The sequence below is a fragment of the Pseudonaja textilis genome, chromosome 1 (assembly GCF_049901715.1).
Source record: "Pseudonaja textilis isolate UNSWEBS1 chromosome 1, rPseTex1.2, whole genome shotgun sequence".
Classification (NCBI taxonomy): Eukaryota; Metazoa; Chordata; class Lepidosauria; order Squamata; family Elapidae; genus Pseudonaja; species Pseudonaja textilis.
The window spans coordinates 210,937,068-210,955,551 of record NC_141990.1 but is presented as its reverse complement, the minus strand read 5'-3'; the positions used below and the strand labels follow the sequence as shown (position 1 = coordinate 210,955,551).

At 40.9% G+C, this 18,484-nt stretch overlaps 1 protein-coding gene across 1 annotated transcript in view; it reads right to left on the bottom strand.

The window, feature by feature from the left end:
* MARCO (macrophage receptor with collagenous structure) overlaps nucleotides 1-8,002 on the bottom strand; it is a 42,548-nt gene extending 34,546 nt beyond the window's left edge. Inside the window, exon 1 of the mRNA XM_087920350.1 lies at nucleotides 7,985-8,002. The gene's annotated coding sequence lies outside the window, so the exon portion shown is untranslated. The remainder of the gene's footprint in view (nucleotides 1-7,984) is intronic.
* Nucleotides 8,003-18,484: the final 10,482 nt, after the last annotated feature.

The window sequence follows — 18,484 nt, the reverse complement described above, 5'->3', positions numbered from 1 at the left end:
AATTTTGCAATAGAAAGTATTTGTTCTGTGGCATGTGATCAGTTTTTATTACTGATTCAGCACGGGGTGATATCAAGGAGTGACACCTGAATTCTGTACATCATCAATCAAGTCATCTTTCACTTGCATTTTTGTGAGCTGTTTGGGCACAGGTATTGATGAGGTGAGCTGCTACTCATAAAAGCTTATGCCCTGAGAAAGTTGGTTAGCGGTGAGGGTGCTACCAGATTTCATGTATTTGTTACCATAAACCGGCACAACTCATTTCCATCTTTACTATATTTCAGTCATCTACACATATTCATACATAGCAATTCTATCGGCAGTCACCTTGTTTATTTCATGCCTTGTGACAATACACAAACCTGAGTGTTTTGCCATCGTGCTTGGATGAGCTTTGAGTATTTTGAGTATGTTTTATTAACTATAACCTCTTCATCCCAAACAAAAATGGCAAACAACTCAAGATTGAAAGCATATTCATTAAATTGCACTTAGATTTTTTTTCTCCCCCTCAATCCCAACTGTTTAGATGGTTTGGTTTTCACAGGAAGAAGTTGTACAAGATGTTGAAATCCCCCAACTTTCATTTTCCAAACAAAATTGCCTTTCTTGCAAAGACTCAGCATTTTGCATCAAGTAAAACCTAGGCAAGAATGTTTTGCAGAAGTGACAAACAGAAAAGGGCTTGTGTGTCCTTCTTCACGTTTATCTTCTAAGTGTTCTGTGGTCAGTTTGTTCATCTTAGTAACTTCTCTTCCCAAGAAGTTCATGACCATGAGAGTCTCCATTATCCATTGAGGGAAGGATGTGGTGAGCACCCTGGATTCTTCCATATTCTAGGTCATTAACCAAACCAAGTTGTCCATCTGCTATGAGAGGGTAGGGTAGGTCAGTACAAGAAAGTAACCCCAAGACTCATTTGCACAAGTTCCTGTTGATCAACTTTGCTTCCCCTGTCAAGTTGTTTGTTGGTTTCCATAGAAGTGTATTATTTCAAAGCCATTATGGAAGGTCCCAGGGATCACAGGAAGGCTATGGATTTGACTTGTATTTTCTGATGTGATGGATTCTTATCTATGGGGAACTCCTTGGCAATGTCTTTCCTCTTCAACAAAAGAAAACAGAAATAGTTATGGCCTGTCTATGTACAGAGACGTGCATTTTCTTGACTTACTTCAGAAAGATGAAGGCATTAAGAAAACTGATAACAACAAACAGAATAGCAATAGGCTGAGGAATATAGAGTTGGCCAGTCTTAGCTTAAGAATTAATTTTCAAGATTAGTCATGGAGTAAGGAAAAGTCTTTGCAGACTGCCCTGGATGATATCATTCTGTAGCTGGACCATCTCAGTCTTCATAGCCTCTGGGTGAAACTTATGAAACTCTAGAAACCTGGAACTTTTTAAAGGACCGAATAGGCAGAGGGATTCAATAGGATGAACATTGCCAACTTTCCATAAACAGTTTTAGGGTTCTATAATTAAGAAGCAAAAGTAAAGTTACATGCAGCAACATTAGTTAAAAGTCACAATGATATCACGATAATGACATGAGCATCAAGGTATTATCACGTATCGTTAGGTAATGATATTATGAAATCTGATGCAAACACATCAATAATTTCAATTATGTTATGGTAGTATATATACAGAATACAGAATAACAGGGTTGGAAGGCACCTTGGAGGTTTTCTAGTCCAATCCCCCAAGCAGGAAACCCCAATGCCATTGGGGACAAATAGCTATCCAATCTCTTCTCAAAAACCTCTAGTGTTAGAGCACCACAACATCAGAAAGCAAGTTGTTCCACTGATTAATTGGATGCTAAATTAAACACTTAGTACCCAATTGAAAGTTGGATACCAAATGTTGATGATGATGATAATCCATCATCATCATCATCATCATCATCATCATCATCATCATCATCATCATCATCATCATTCCTAATCATAATTTTTATATGTAAATGCCTCCTTTCTGGTACAAATAACCTGCCATGCCCTTGTTGGAGTCTGATTCTGAGGGGGAGATTGGAGTGGGAATGTGGCTCTGGTGGCTGTGGAAGAAACGGGGGAAAGGCACAGACTGGCTGGGCATTCAGAGGAAGACCCAGGACCACCCCCTTTTCATCCTAGGAAATGCAGGGAGGAAGGGAGAAAGGAGTAACATGGCTTATGGGAGAGAAAAGGGCCCTGATCCCTTTCATTAGTTACAGTTGGGAAAACAGGATATAAGAAGGGCGATTGCACACAGCGCCTTGCTGGAATCAAAGTGTGCATTATCTTTCTTGAGGCTTATTTGGCATCCTCCCAACTGGGTGTGCTTTGTTATCTTTTGGAAGTCTGCAATTTATTATCCTGGCCTGTCATGTTAATTACTTGTGTTGTTTTTTTAATGTCTAATTTATTTGTACTTTGGGTTCGGATTGCATTTCTTCCCTTTGTAGACTGTTTTTGGAAGAGTTTGATCTCCAGCCGAGGATAACTGGACATTGGGGGCCAAGTTGGAGGCATTAAAGGGAATTTATCTACTTGTATGATTTTGTTATTTTTGTGCCATGCCCCGGGTCATCACATTACCACTACATTTAGCTTAAAGCAAAAGCAATTACATTTGCATCAAGACTCTGCCCAAAGTTAGATGTTTCTGTTAACCAACCAGTCCAGGAGCTGGTAGTGTTTCCCAATAATATCCTTCCTCAGCTAAGAGGCCAGCAATGATGCTACTCCTACCCTGTAATTTTAATACAGGACAAGTTGAGTAAAGCAGCTTGTGGCTTCCCTGGGCTTCATTTCAACTCCCATTGAGCACCTATTAACAGTGGAAACTGAAACACAGCAGTCTCTTCAATATGAGGTAGGATGGGCCTGGGGGAATGGAGATGGGGACTTTAAACAGTATCAGTCAGGTGCCAAGTTATCAGAGCAACAAGCTGTATACATAGAGTATGATCTGTCAGTGAGATATTTATAGTTTTAACCATCTTCTGAACTTACAAAATTCTCTTTGACAATGAAATGTCGAAAGATGGAGCACAACTCCAACTATTGACCTCAGCGCCAGTATATTTCTTTGTAATCAGAGCAAAGACATTCTGGTTTTCTTTCTAAAGGCCTTCCTGTAATTCACTAAAGAGGCAGTTCCTTTGTTTACTGATAATAGGAAAGCTTACAGCTCACTTCATGATTATCTCCAGAACTTTTATCAATCTGAGAATCTATTCTTACATTCAGGTTAGACTTGGGAAGCACTTTGGAAGGTGCCGATGAGGCATTAGGTAGGCAGATGCCCTCAGTACAAATCAGTTGTCCAGTTGTCCAAGGCCTGGAGGGCCATGTCTGGCTGCTGGAGGGATGGGAAGCAAACTAAACTGACTAATAATATTTGAGTTGGATTTTCTGCACATTGCAGAAAATTGGACTGCATAATCATTGCATTCCTTTCTAGCTCTATAACTATTTGATTCTAGAAGATTAGCAGGTGCTACCGATGTAATTTCCATGGCAGAAACTATATCGGGAGAAGATAGGTCTTTCTTTCTCTCTTCTTTCTCTCTTCTTTTCCTTCCTTCCTTCCTTCCTTCCTTCCTTCCTTCCTTCCTTCCTCCCTCCCTCCCTCCCTCCTCCCTTCCCTTCCCTTCCCTTCCCTTTAAAAAACAACAAACAAGAATAGTTAAAAATAATTTTAAGCTATCTTGGCTGTGTGTTGGAGATGAGATGAAACCAACATCATGAGGATATGATTATGATTGTTCCAGTTACTGGGATAAGTTCATATTATGATCAGAGGGACTTGAGGATGAGCCTAAAAGAAAAGTCAACAAAAGAAATATGACCAATAGTTAAAAGTAAGTTGTTTCACCAACCTGACCCAAACCACAAACATTTGTCTTCTCTGCCCATGATTGCTAAGCATCAAAATCCTATGTGCAATCAAACTTCTATTAGGTCTAGCATGTGGCTAATAAGTTATGTTTGACTTAGCAAGACACATATTTTTAAGCCCTTTGAAAGCAGTTCTTTAACTCTTCTGGACCTCCCTCCAGTAAGTAGCAAAATCATCAAGAGTGGAGAGAAGCACTCTCGTGGGAGAGGCTGTGCCATCGGATGGGCGTGACCATTGCAAAGACTCTTTCTCATTTGCTTCCCTCATGGTAGTTAAAATCAGAAAAGTACCTTCTTCCTCTGTGTTAGAAAGGAAACATTGCTGGAGCAGCATTTTTAGCAGAGGCACACTTTAATTTTTGAGAACATGTAGCTGCTAAATGGCTGAGGCAGAAGAGGAAGTCTGCAGATTCATAAAAGGATTGGTGTGGTGAGAAGGTCCATTTACAGACCAAAATTGATTAAGTTGCTTTATTTCCCCTTCAACCACTGAGAATATTTTTATCACTTTAATTTACTTAGAGCCATGGTGGCACAGTGGTTAGAATGCAGTACTGCAGGCTACTTCTGCCGACTGCAGAAAGCAGTCTGGCAGTTCGAATCTCACCAGGCTCTAGGTTGACTCAGGCTTCCATTTTTCCAAGGTGGGTAAAATGAGGACCCAAGTTGTTGGAGGCAATATGCCGACTCTGTAAACTACGTTGAGAGGGCTGTAAAAGCATCGTGAAGCGGTATAGAATTCTAAATGCTTTTGCTAAGTCCTATTGCTATTTTTTGTCTTTTTCCCAGGCAGGTAACCTTCCTACTCCCAGGCAAAGCAATGACCATTTTGTAAGAATGGTATGAGGCTTGGAGGTTTGTAAAGAAAGATTATAATGGAAGAGGAAGGAAGGAAGGAAGGAAGGAAGGGAGCGAGGAAGGAAGGAAGGAAGGAAGGAAGGAAGGAAGGAAGGAAGGAAGGAAGGAAGGAAGGAAGGAAGGAAGGAAGGAAGGAAATTTACTTGGTAATAAGGGAATAAGTTTGGTTGTCTGTTTCTGCTGCTTCCATAGACAATTTAGAGCAAAAGGGATTCTCTAGGAATTCCCTTTCTCTGGTTGTGTTACTTTTTCAATTGCCCTTTGGTCAAAAGAGAAGTGAAATGTGATCATGATTCACTCTTTCTTTTTTTTTTCTTTTTTGGCTCTTGACGGAAATGGCCAAAAGAAATTTTTCATTTTTTCCAGCAAATAAAATTCCAGGAAGTGATTATCATTTCTGTTAATCAGTCACTGACTGGGATAGTTTACTTACCCTGGATAGCAATAAACAGGCCAGTTTACAAACCCACTGACTACAAGTAGCCCTCAACATACAACAGTTCATTTAGTGACCGTTCAAAGTTACAACGGCGTTAAAAAAAAGGGACTTATGGCTGTTTTTCAAACGCTTTTCAGCAACCCCAGGGTCACATAATCAGAATTCAGATGTGTGGTGACTGGTTCATATTTACGACGGTTGCAATGTCCCGGGGACGTGTGCTCATCCTTTGTGGCTTTCTGACAAGCAAAGTCAACGGGGAAGCCAGATTCACTTAACAACTGTGTTACTAACTTAACTACCGCAGGGATTCATTTAATAACTGGCAAGAAAGATTGTAAAATGGGCCAGAACTCACTTAAACAAACGTCTTACTTAGCAACTTAAATTTTGGGCTCAATTGTGATGGCAAGTCGAGGAGGGCACGTGGAGGGAAGGGAGAACACCGTGAAGATGTTTAGAGAGCCGACGTGAAAGTATTACTGTCTTTGGAACAGTTGCCTTTTTGCCCTGGTTAGGCCATACTTTGTGCTTCTGTGTTTCGCCAGTGTTAGGAAAGGAGAAACCCAAACATATACAACAGCAGGGTGTCTAGCAAAAGGCATCCTGCCCCATCTTGTGACACAAATGGGAACTGCATGTAACCGGCTGTAAAGGATGCATTTTAAGGACCTCGGGCAGTCTTATTTCTGAAAATCCGATGCTAGCTCTTCTCTGGTTTTGTATGCTTTCTATAAGGAAAAACAAACAAACAAGCAACCAAACCAGGTTCTTATTCCTGGTAGATTTACACTGGTGGAGGCAAGAGATCTCAGCCCAAGTGATTTATTGTCTGTTGTCAAGGTTCTGTGATGACCCAGGGTGGGATACAAAACAAACACAGTCATAGAAAACAGGTGAAGCCCCTTTTATTCCTTCACTTTGCTTCCAAGCTCCTAATATTCTTGATGGAAGCCCAAAAATTCCCTCACAGTTACAAGAAGAAGGGAAAAAGCAACACAAACCAGGCAAGATAAGGGCTGGAGGACGTCCACAGATAACACACACTGGGAAGGATGCCAAACTCAGAGAGGAACCATAAGCGAAAGATATTTCCACGCCTTGTTTCCAGCGTTTGCCCGTACACAAGTCAGTCCTCTTATTCAGTTGTCACAGCTGCAGCCCATGAAGAGGATCAAGGCCTGCTCCTCCTGAGTAGACCACCCCTCTCCCTTATCCTCTCCTCCCTGCGTGCCCTAGGATGGATAGGGGATGGGTCTGGGTCCTCCTCTGACTGCTCAGCCAGCCTCTGCCCTTCCCCCACCGCCTCTGGAGTCACACTTCCACTCCGTTGGCTGTTCCTCCTCTCCCTCAGAGTCAGCCTCCACCAGGGGCATGACAGGCTCCTGCTCATGCAGCCAAAGTCTATTAATGTTTATAATATCAGCAAAAGACTCAGGCAAAACAATCAGAGACAAGTAAACAACCTCCCCCCCCACACACAAAAGAACTTGGCTGCTGAATGTGTTTTTTTTTAAATTCTCCACCAAATTTATTAAAAGTTGAGAGAAATGATTTCTCTCAATTCATTCAAGGAGAAGAAATCCTGGGATCATTTCTCAAGGTTGGATGGACTCAGTTACAGTGGAAATGAGCACACAATTGGGAGACCTGAAAGAACAGAATAGACATAGACCAGGGGTGTCAAATTTGTGTAATCACGGCAGTGTCACGTGATGTATGCTATGTAGCTTCTTCTCTGGTAATATCACACTATTAACTAGAGCATACAAAACATTTGCTAGACCTATACTTGAACACAGCTCATCGGTTAGGAAACCATATCACGTATCTGATATTAACACAATTGAAAAAGTCCAGAAATATTTCACAAGAGTTCTCTGCTCCTCTACTCACTGCAGAATGCCTTATGCCACCAGACTTGAAACTCTAGACCTAGAAAACCTAGAACTATGCTGCCTCCGGTCCGATCTAAATATAGTATATAAAATCATACATTGCAATGTCCTACCTGTCAATGAATACTTCAGCTTCAACCATAATAATACAAGAGCACACAATAAATACAAACTCAAGGTTAACCGCACCAAACTTGATTGAAGAAAATACGACTTCAGCAACAGAGTGGTCAATGTCTGGAATACTCTACCTGATTCTGTGGTTTCTTCCCCAAACCCCCAAAACTTTAACCTTAGACTGTCTACTATTGACCTCACCCGCTTCCTAAGAGGCCTGTAGGGGGCATGCACCAATCGTGCCTACCATCCCTGTCCTATTGGTTTTTTTATTTTTCTTATAAGTATCTATCTCATGTATTCAAAACTATATGTATTCTTATACTGTATCTTGTAAGCGATTGACAGATCAAATAAATACTAAATGCTAAAAGTATCAGGATTTTTACCTCCTTGGCTAAACCAGGCGGGGGGTGGGGCCAGGATGAGATGCATCCGAGACACCCCTGACATAGACTGTCAGGGGGGGAAATCTCTGTGGCTGCTAGGAGCGGAAAAGGACTTGAAGGCCTATAATCAAATCAAAACAAACATGCAAAACATGCAATCAGCCATTGATCAAGAACCCTAACCTTAACTCATCTGCTTGAGTGGGGGAGGAGAGTATGAGACAGCCAGAATAAATGAATGTAACTGATGTGTGAAACTCACTGGTGGGCAAAAAAACCCACAAAAAACCCAGAACCCTCCCCCTCCCCAGATTTACTCAAACGTGGCCAATTTTTTATCACTACAGCTTTGTCTCATGATGATCAGAACAGTTAATCAATGGAGTGACTTACCTTCAGAGATTGTGGGTACTCCAACAGTAGAGGTTTTTAAGAAGAGATTAGATAATCATTTGAAATGATACAGGGTTAGGACTCCAAGATTCCTTCCAACTGTGATATCTCACAGGTCTCCAAACTTGGCAACTTTAAGCCTTGTGGACTTCAACTCCCAGAATTCTCCAGCCAGCTATGCTGGCTTAAAGTTGCCAAGTTGGGGACCCTAGTGTTATCTGATTAGGGATTCTCCTCTCCTCTCCCCAAAACTAACAGGTTCTTTGTCTTTGTTCTAAAAAGATTTTCACATCATTCATGAAGGTTTCAGAAGGCATCCATGTGAGTCATTTGTGGGAATGTGACTACATCCAGTCGATCAAACTGCTTCTTGTTGGTGCTCCATATAAATACTATTCCTGCTTATCAGTTTGAGGTCAGTTAAGTTCTGCTGTCTTGACAACTAACCCAAGAGATTTTACCTAATACCATGTGACAAATCTCTTCTTTGCCCTCTGCCTATTTTTATAGGTAGTTCCTGAGTGAACTAATTGTTTAATCTGGCTTGTTAGCCTTCATCTTTGTCAACAGTTTATTTACCTTGATGCAGAAATGCCAAGCTTAGACTGCCCCTTCTTTATTTTAGCTGATTTTTTTGTACCCCGTTTAGTTAAAAGAAAAAACACAAGGGCTGACTCTTTATAAGCATGGCTAGAGTAACTATTGGCTGCATTTGCCCTTAACACTAAGCTGGCAATTTAAAGATGGTTTAATACCCTGGCATTGCCTAGTTCACACTTGATAAACCAAAGAAATCTTCATTAGAGCTAAGCTGTATTGGCAAACCAGAATACAAACTCAAAAGGCTGAGGATAAAGCTTAGAAAAGTCATTTAGAATAACACACACCAGCCACAAATCAGCAGTGTGCGTTACAAAGCCATATTCAATAAGGCCAGGAATAAACTTTGAAATTTTCACCAATTAATTAGTGCCACTCAGTGGTTGGCAATTTCAGCAGCACAGGAGAGAGAGAGAGAGAGAGAGAGAGAGAGAGAGAGAACAACAACAACCGTGTCTGATTTCTATCAGGAATTGCAATATATGCATTTTGGTTAGGCCAACCCTAGCATAAAAATCTGAACTCTTCGCTGATTTATCACTATCACTCAGCAACATTCACATTACAGGGCTCTGCAAAGGGATGCTATCGGACAATCAAGGCAAATTCCATCTGGTTTGGTTTGGTTTATAACGCCAACAGATGTATGAGCAAGATAAATTTTTCACAATTACAGATATCAAAACAAGCTGGTTGGGATTTTAAAATGGCAGACACCTGACCTACAGCTGTGCACCTTCTGTGGGTTCTCCCCCCTTTGCTTCTGTAAAGATATCTGTGAAGATAATCATGCAATAAAAGCCATCCATAACACTTCCACCCCAGAGCTCAGGAGAAAGAGGTGGAGGAAAACAAGGGAGCCACTTTCTTATTAAGTCAGGAGGGTAAGTTTGCTAATGAGGGGAGAGCCTGCAGGTGTGCACTTTAAAAAAAAATTGCTTCCCATGGGAATCAACCTTTAATCTCAACTTGCTGCTTATTTAATAGAAATCAGAAACTTCTTCACAGTGGGAAACCAGACAACAGACAGAGACCATGCGGCTTGGTGAATTGGGCTCGTTATAAAGGAAAACAAATGAAAGATTCCCCCTGAAATGATAACCTAAGGTTCAGCTGCAAGGTTTCAAGTGGGTGGAAGGAATAGCAATGGATGTTTGGATCCATCTTGGTTTCTCTGCATTTTTCATCTTTCCTTTGCTTTATGGCGCACTTTTTTCCATGGTTTGTTTTATTTATATAACATAAAAATTCAATTTCAATCAAACAGTGTGTGGTCTGGGTACCATGGTTTTTAAGACAACCATAATCAAAATGTTTACAATAATTGTCACAATAATATTGATATTATAATAACAATAATATTTAACTTATCTACTTTAACAAATCTCTTTATGGTGCATTTGATCCTTTTCTCTGCAACACCTTGTATCTTTTCCTTTGGAAAAAAAACATTACCAAAATTCAGCTGCATTCTGTTTACTACAGGGATTCTTTATGGCAAACCTACATTCCCTACGGTGCATTTTAGAGGCTTGTGTATATGTTTTCCTTAAATACACATTTAATGCATTTGGTTATCCCTTTATAGAATTGTAGCGCAGGAACCTAAGAAGCACAGATAACATTTTGCAAAGGCTGATAAATGGATATCAAAGTGCAAACAAAAGCTGCCCCTCCGGCCTAGTGACATGGGAGCTTATTTGTTTTCATCACAGTTACTCAGAATCGGTAGGCCAATGTTGTGAGCTCTCTACTTTCCAGTTAACCTTGAATTTCAAAGGATTCTTTGGGAGATAATCAAGCACCCCCTTCAGCTGTTCAACTGGACCCACCCCAAGAATCCGTCAGCAGCTAAGTAAATGTGTAAAAATGATTCACGATCAGGTTGAAGTTTGGAGTCACGAACTTTTGCACCACGTTTCCTTCTCAAACTCTGCTACCTTTTGTGAAGTGTGAAAGTATTTGAGACAACTGTTTCAGATAAAGGCATGTATCTTAGGTCCAAAAGCTATTTCTGATTGAGGCTGAGATAATTTATCATTTTGAAACTTACAAAGGATGGAACATTCTCTGGAGTAGAGATAAGGGCAAGTGATTGACAGAGGTTCTACATATCCATCTGGGTCCCTAGACTCTATGGCCATACTGGGAAAACCCTCCCCCCGTCACTTACAGTTGTGTCCACCATGGCTTAGAAGACAATGAGGTTTCAGTGGAACATTTGCCAGAATGCTTTATATGATTTTAGATAAGCAGTCTCAATAAACGTGTAATAATTCATCTCCTGCGGTAAATCAGAAGTCATAGATTGTCTCCATCTGCTGAAGAATCAGTGCCAGACCAAACTAGAAAATGGGGGGCGGGGGGGGAAGCAAAGGTACAATCCAGTGCATTCTTTCCTGGACAAAAATCCTGCTTGGATATATGGGGCTCTATCTGAGTACAAGATTTTAAAAAGCTGTTGTTTGCAGAAGTTAAGTTATATCTATTCATGTGAAGTAAACAACAGAAGAGCAAAATCATTACTGTAGCAGAGAAAAATTTAGCAACAAAATACAGTGCATCCTTTTCCTCTTTGTTTTTGGATGTAACCAGGGTCAAACCAGTGGTGGGATGCTTCTGGTTCGGACTGGTTCGGGCGAACCAGTAGTTCTAACAACCAGCTGGCTCTGTCCACACACACCTGCCCTATCCTGTCCTTTATTTTCTGTTTTGTAGCTCATCTCAATCGTGCGGCACAGCAGATTTCTCCCCCACTCACTGTTCTCCTTACCATTGCTGACTTGGAAGGTAAGCAGTTAAGCTTCTAAATGCTCCATTTTAGCATCCCACCATTGGGTCAAACTCAATCCATCCCTTTGGCCAACCCCATCATATCCAAATTGATTGTATGGCTAGTCTAGAGAAAAGAAGGACTAGGGGTGACATGATAGCAGTGTTCTAATATCTGAGAGGCTACCACAAAGAAAAGGAGGTCAACTTATTTTCCAAAACACCAGAAGGCAAGACAATAGATGGAAAATAATCAAGGAGAGAAACAACCTAGAACTAAGGAGAAATTTCCTAATAGAACAATTAATCAATGGAACAGGCTGCCTTCAGAAGTTGTGGGTGCTTCATCACTGGAGGTTTTAAAGAAGAGACTGGACAGCCACTTGACCGAAATGAGTTACTTGTCTGAACTTGAGCAGGTGGTCGGACTAGAAGATTTCCAAGATACAACTCTATTACTTTGCAGTCTATTCTGATCCTCCCTGCCCAGTTAAAGCTCCCTGCAACCCCATCAAGACAAAGACTGGATACCTGTCAAGGGAATTCAACCTAAAGAAACCTTAGCCTTCCATCCTGTGTCAGTTGATGACCTCAACATTTCATTTCCATACCAGTGAACTTCCTAAGCTCTGTGGCCTTTCTGAAAGGCCCATTTTGTCTAACAAAATAAATAATTTTAGGTACGCTGACAAGAACACCCCTAGCCTCCTCAAACTCCCCCAAATTGCTATGATTTCCTTCTCTCGTAGCCCTCAACTTTTGTAAAAAAATATTTACTTTTTATTGTTTGGGAACCGTCCTATTTTGTAAAGCAGGCACCCAATACATCATTGCAATAAACATGTTGTTGAGGTAATTCCCCGTTAGGAGAATGAGCGCACACAGGGAGACATAGTGAAAGTGGTGAAGAATAACACACAAACAGCACACAGATACACTGTATAGTAAAATGTAGGTTTTTACTTCCAATGAACGTTTAAGCAAAGTCCAAACAAGCAGTCCAAGTCATTCACAGGTAAAGCAGTCAGTTTTCAGTCCAGGGATAATCCAAATATCAAAGTCCAGTATCAAAAACAGTTCAGTAACAGACTTACATCAAATCCAAGAATAACAATCAATCGGAACAGTGCAACACTCTCCAGAACAGAACATGAACTAAACAACCCAGGTTTCTGGCTCCATCTTATGGCTGTTTGAGGAACCACACCCAATTACACTTTCAGCATTCCCTTAAAGAGACAGTATTAAAATGTCTATCCTGGTTTATATATTTTCCAACCCAACTGTTAGGTGACTTACATTCCTAACACATGTTTCTCCTGTTTAGTGTTGTGCTCCTTTTTCAGAATGACTTCATAACACTACTTATTTAACAGCATTATTGTGGCAATAAATTGGCAACAGTGGTGATTTCTTGAGCTTTGGATCAGTGCAGATTGAATGGAGAAAACGAATCCTATCAGCTTGGGTTTTTTTTCTCCCTCACTGTATATCTGTTCCTGTTAACACAGGTGGTCCTCGACTTACAACAGTTTATTTAGTGGCTGTTCAAAGTTACAATGGCATTGAAAAACATGACTGATGACCATTTTTCACAGTTAGGACCGTTGCAGCATTCCCATAGCCATGTGATCAAAATCCAGAGGCCTGGCAACTGGTTCGTATTTATGACCATTGCTGTGTCGCAGGGGTCATGTTTTGGGACCTTCTGACAAAGTCATTAGGGAAACCAGGTTCACTTTTAACAACCCTTGTTACTAAATTAACAACTGAAGTGATGCACTTAACTGTGGCACGAAAGGCTGTAGAATGGAGCAAAACTCCTGCAACAAATGTCTCCCTTAACAACAGAAATTTTGAGGACTACCTGCATGTAAAATCAATAGAATACAAGGAAATCTAGCTAGCTCATAGTTCTTCTTGGCCCCATTCCCTAACCATTTCTCCTAATTTGGATGTAAACGTAGATTTTTGTTCCCAAATGATCTCCATGGAATCCAAGTTTCCTTTGGAGAGTAGAGAGCATCCCTCGTCTCTAGTTTCATGTTTATAACTCTTCTACAGTCATGGATGGATTCAGATTGTTGACAAGTAACTTCATCCATAAAACCTGAATCAGATGGGAACGGTAGCTTTGTTTTTTGTGTGTTCTCCCCCGCCATTTTATCCCAGATGGCCATTTGCAATGAGAGCGCTGACATCTTTTGCCGTTTTAACTCTGTAGCTGGTATGTGGAGTCCATATGTGCTTCTTTCAGACACAAGAAGAAACTCTATCACTAGGTAACTAGCATCTTTAAAGAGTTGACAGCTCTTGGCCGGATTTCAAGAAACAGAAACAGAAACTTATGTGTTTCAATTTGCCCTCATAATAAGCCTACTAGCAAAGGCGGGGAGAACAGCCTGAAATCCCAAGTTGTTCGGCCCATCTTCAGGAACAGCAGCTACCTAATTGAATGAGGAGTGTCAGGTAGCATACAACTTTAATATGTTCTTGTTTTTTATTATCCAGAAGCCAATCAGATTTAACAGATAATCAGAGTTGGAAGGGACCTTGTAGGTCATCTAGTCCAACCCCCCCGCCCAAGCGGGAGACCCTACACCATTTCTGACAGATGGCAGTCCAATCTCTTCTTGAAAATCTAAAGTGATGACGAGGACAAGCTGTTCCATTGGTTGATTGTTCTCACTGTCAGAAAGTTTCTCCTTATTTCCAGGTTAAATCTCTCCTTGTTCAGTTTCCATCCATTATTCCTTGTCTGGCCTATAGGAGCTTTAGAAAATAGCATGATCCCTTCCTCCCTGTGGCAGCCCCTCAAATATTGAAATACCGCTATCATGTCTCCCCTGGTCCTTCTCTTTACTAGACTAGCCAAGCCCAGTTCCTGCAACCGTTCATTGTATGTTTTAGCCTCCAGTCCCCTAAATCATCCTGGTTGCTCTTCCCTGTACTTTTTCTAGAGTCTCAACATCTTTTTTATAATGTGGTGAACAAAACTGTATGTAAGTGTGGTCTTACTAAGGCTTTATAGAGTGGTATTAGTACTTCCCTTGATCTTGATTGTATCCCACTGTTAATACAATTTAGGATTGCATTAGCTTTTTTGGCTGCTGCTGCACACTGCTGGCTCATATTTAGCTGGTTGTCTACTAAGACTCCAAGATCCCTCTCACAGTTACTGCTATTGAGCCTGGTTTCACCCAGTCTATATGTGTACTTTTGGTTTTTCTTGCCTAAGTGTAGGACTTTACTTTTCTCTACATTGAATTTCATTTTGTTAGACATGGCCCCGTGTTCTAGTTTGTCAAGATCCATCTGGATCTTGAGCCTATCTCAGGTATGAAATGGAGCATTTTTTCCAGGTAAATGGGTATGGGATTGTACCTTTGCAATTCAGCCCAATGCACATTAACCAAAAAGTAAGGCCCATGAAATTAAATGTTTTCTTCCCAGAAAAAAAGATACAAGACTTCTTAAATTGGTCAGCTACATTATTCTGATAGAGGATTTGAGGGCCTTCCCTAGCAGTATGGGGAATTTACAGAGAACAGGAATTATCTTATCGCAGGCAGAATATTGTGGTGTGAGCTCTTAATAAACTATTGTGTTTTCTGTGGAATCCAGAGGCTTATTACCCGGTTTATGGAGGTATAGACTTGTAGCTTAAATCTGATAAAATAGACCTGCGCTGATCAATTATTTATTTTAAACAAATCAGGACTTTTAATAAAACAATGACCTCTTTTGTTGTAGGGTCAAAATCACAGCAACACCAAAGTAACTGTTTATATAATCAATATCAATGATACAAAACTAACAGATCTAACAGATCCCAGTGTTAAGGTTTCAAGTGCTCATTTTTGCTTGTGATCCTGTCAGTAAAGAAAGTGTTGCATTTCTTATAGTTCAGATTTTGCTTGTTTTCCCTTAATCTTATACTTTTAGGAAAAGCTACCCTCTTGACATTTTCCCAACATTTATCTCACCATTATGTAAAAGAAAGCACCCTCTGGATATGCCATTCATACAGTATTCTGTTGGTATTTTACCAGCTGTTTAGAAGTTGCAGATTGACTCAAACAGCTTTTGTATAAAATTGAACCTCCTGCTTCAATCCTAAACATGTTGTTCAAAAACCTCATTGTATTCCGTGCAATCCATAAGCAATTTGATTAGTGGTGGGTTCCAATTTTTTTTACTACTGGTTCTATGGGTGTGGCTTAGTGGGCCTGGCAGGGGAAGGTTACTGCAAAATCCCCATTCCCTCCCCACCCCACTAACCTGCTTTCTAGCTCTGTTCTCCTGTGCAGGCCAACAAAGAAGACTCAGCCGATCAGCTGGGATTCAGGAGGCAGAGAATAGATGGGGGCGGGGCCAGTCAGAGGTGGTATTTGCTGGTTCTCTGAACTACTCAAAATTTCCGCTACCGGTTCTCCAGAACTGGTCAGAACCTGCTGAATAGCACCTCTGAATTTGATTTAGACTTAGTGGAATCTACTTCCATGTAAACATATAGAAGAATGTCCTGTTTAACAATAGCAACAACAAAAACAGGTGGTTATTGCCTATCAGTGATTGCAAATCACTGTATTATTTAAATCTGAGATTCAAACAGAACAAGATTCAGTTCAAATGAAGTGAGATTTAACATTGTAAGGCAAAAGATTCAAACTCATTCCAGATTCAATTGGTTTTTTTAAAAAAATGACCATAGGTAATACAGTTCTTGATTTACAATCATAATAGACCCTGCCCATTGCGGTTATAATACTCAACAATTTTAAAGCAAGTTATCATGTGACCGATAAACACTGAGTTAAACACTGAGTTTTGGTGAAAACATCATACATTGCGTTCATGTGACCATGGGACACTTTAATCAACCATAAATGTAGGTTAGCTGCTAGGCACCTAAAATGCAGTCATGTGACCATGGGGGGAGAATTTTCAGAATTTCAGAATGGGTCATAAGTACCTTTAAGGCATAGGGGGGAGGGATCTGTAGTAATTTCAACCTGTCACTGAGCAACCAGGAATAAGTCAAAGACTATTTGTAATGGAGAATTGTCAACATACAGCAATAGCGCTTGGACTTATATACCACTTCACAGTGCTTTACAGACCTCTCTAAGCAGTTTACAGAGTCATTTTTTTGCCCCCCAACAATCTGGGTCCTCATTTCCCCAACCTTGGAAGGACGGAAGGTTGAGTCAACCAGAGCTATCTGGATCTGCTCATATTTTGCAGACTTGGATGGAAAATAGTAGAATTGATACATTGTTTAGAGCTGGGCTGTCAAACTCCTGACCCACAGGCCAGATGTATCACGCGCCGGCCAAGCCCACGCCCTCCTGATACCATCATGTGACGCTGCCATGATGATGTGAGTTTGACATGTTCCGACCAAGGCTTGCCAAGACTGCAATTAAGCACACACTTAGTTAAAACAACTTTTGTTGTATTTCAATGCTAGGAATTATTTTCATTCCCAGCCTGTAATGAGTCCCAAACAGTCCCTTCGAGATAAGCACCCACCTTTCTTTCCTTTGAATTGCTGCTAACAACTAGAGTGGCAAATGAACTATAAAAAAATCAACTGAAGTACAAAATCTACACAGAGCTTCAAGGATTAATCCGAACAGAACAAACGGCTTTGCTTCCTACAAAGGTTTTGTCACCTTTGCCTGTCCTTTATACCTTATGGGAGGGGCAATCACCTCCAAGCCTTACTCCCAGCTTGTCCCTTTTGTGTCAGCTGCTAGCTGCTTTTGCCTTCTAGCAGCTCTGCACACATGCACACTAGAAACAGGCTCCCCTGGTTCCTCAGCCTCGCTGCTGCCAGACTCCGGAAGCTCCGGAGTCAACACCAAACTCCCAGATGGTCCTGGCTCCATCTCTGCATCGGACACAGGACTCCCGTCCAAGTCCTCTCCAGACTCCCAGACTGGTCCCTATTCTTCCCCACTGTCTGATTCCACTGCCATCTGAACAGGCTGCCAGCGAACCACAACATGACACCCCTTGAGAGGTACTTGAGAGTACCAATTGGTACTTGAGAGTACCAATTCTGCCACAGTTCAGTCAGACTGCTTCAAAGATTTCATCACAATAACATTTTGACATTTCTTTAATGACTTCTGTCAACAAGGTCATAAAATTTTACTCCTATAAACAAGGTCATAAAACTACCATGATTTATGATGGGCAGACTCCGTTATAGTTGTAAGTTGAGGGCTATCTGTATGGCACTTACAAGAGCTCATGAAAGCTCATTCTTTTTTTCATTAAATTTGTTAGTTGGAAAAGGTGCTACTAGACAGGCTCCTTCCGGGTTTTTTTGGCCAGCATAGACTACTACAACTTTCCTCCTATATCTATTAAATCAGGGATCCCCAACTCTTGGTGCAGGCTGGCACTGGTCCATGACACACCAGAAACTGGGCCACGCAAATAAACAAAGCCCCATCCAGGCCCACATGGGATGCAGGCAGCACACAAAACCACACCCCCTTCTGGTCTGCAGAAAAACATTTCTCCATGAAATCCCAGTCCCTGGTACCCAAAAGGTACTGTATTAAATCAACTGAAAGATTTAATTTAAAAAGCTCTGTTTGGAACAAAGGATTGACGTGCCTTCAAATCGAATCATTATAAATTTGTATTCTTTCATATATGATCCATATATATATACATACTGGTGCTATCTCAACATTTTGTCATTTGAAGAGCAGGTGAGCAGACCTTTGTAGTAGAAATATTCTACACCCCACACTGTCCAACTATTCAACGCTGTCCAACTATTTACAAAGTCTGCATTACTATTACTATTCATCTTCTCATCACTCCTTATCAGCCATCCCCTCCCACTTGTGACTGTATGACTGTAATTTTTTTGCTTTATATTGACTGTTTCCCAGTATGATTTGATTGCTTACTGTACCCTATGACTATTATTAAGTGTCATACCTTATGATTCTTGACTCTTGACAAATGTATCTTTTCTTTTAGGTACACTGAGAGCATTTGCACCAAGACAAATTCCTTGTGTGTCCAATCACACTTGGCCAAGAAAGAATTCTATTCTATTCTAGATCAGGGCTGTCAAACTCCCAGCCCCTGGGCTGGATG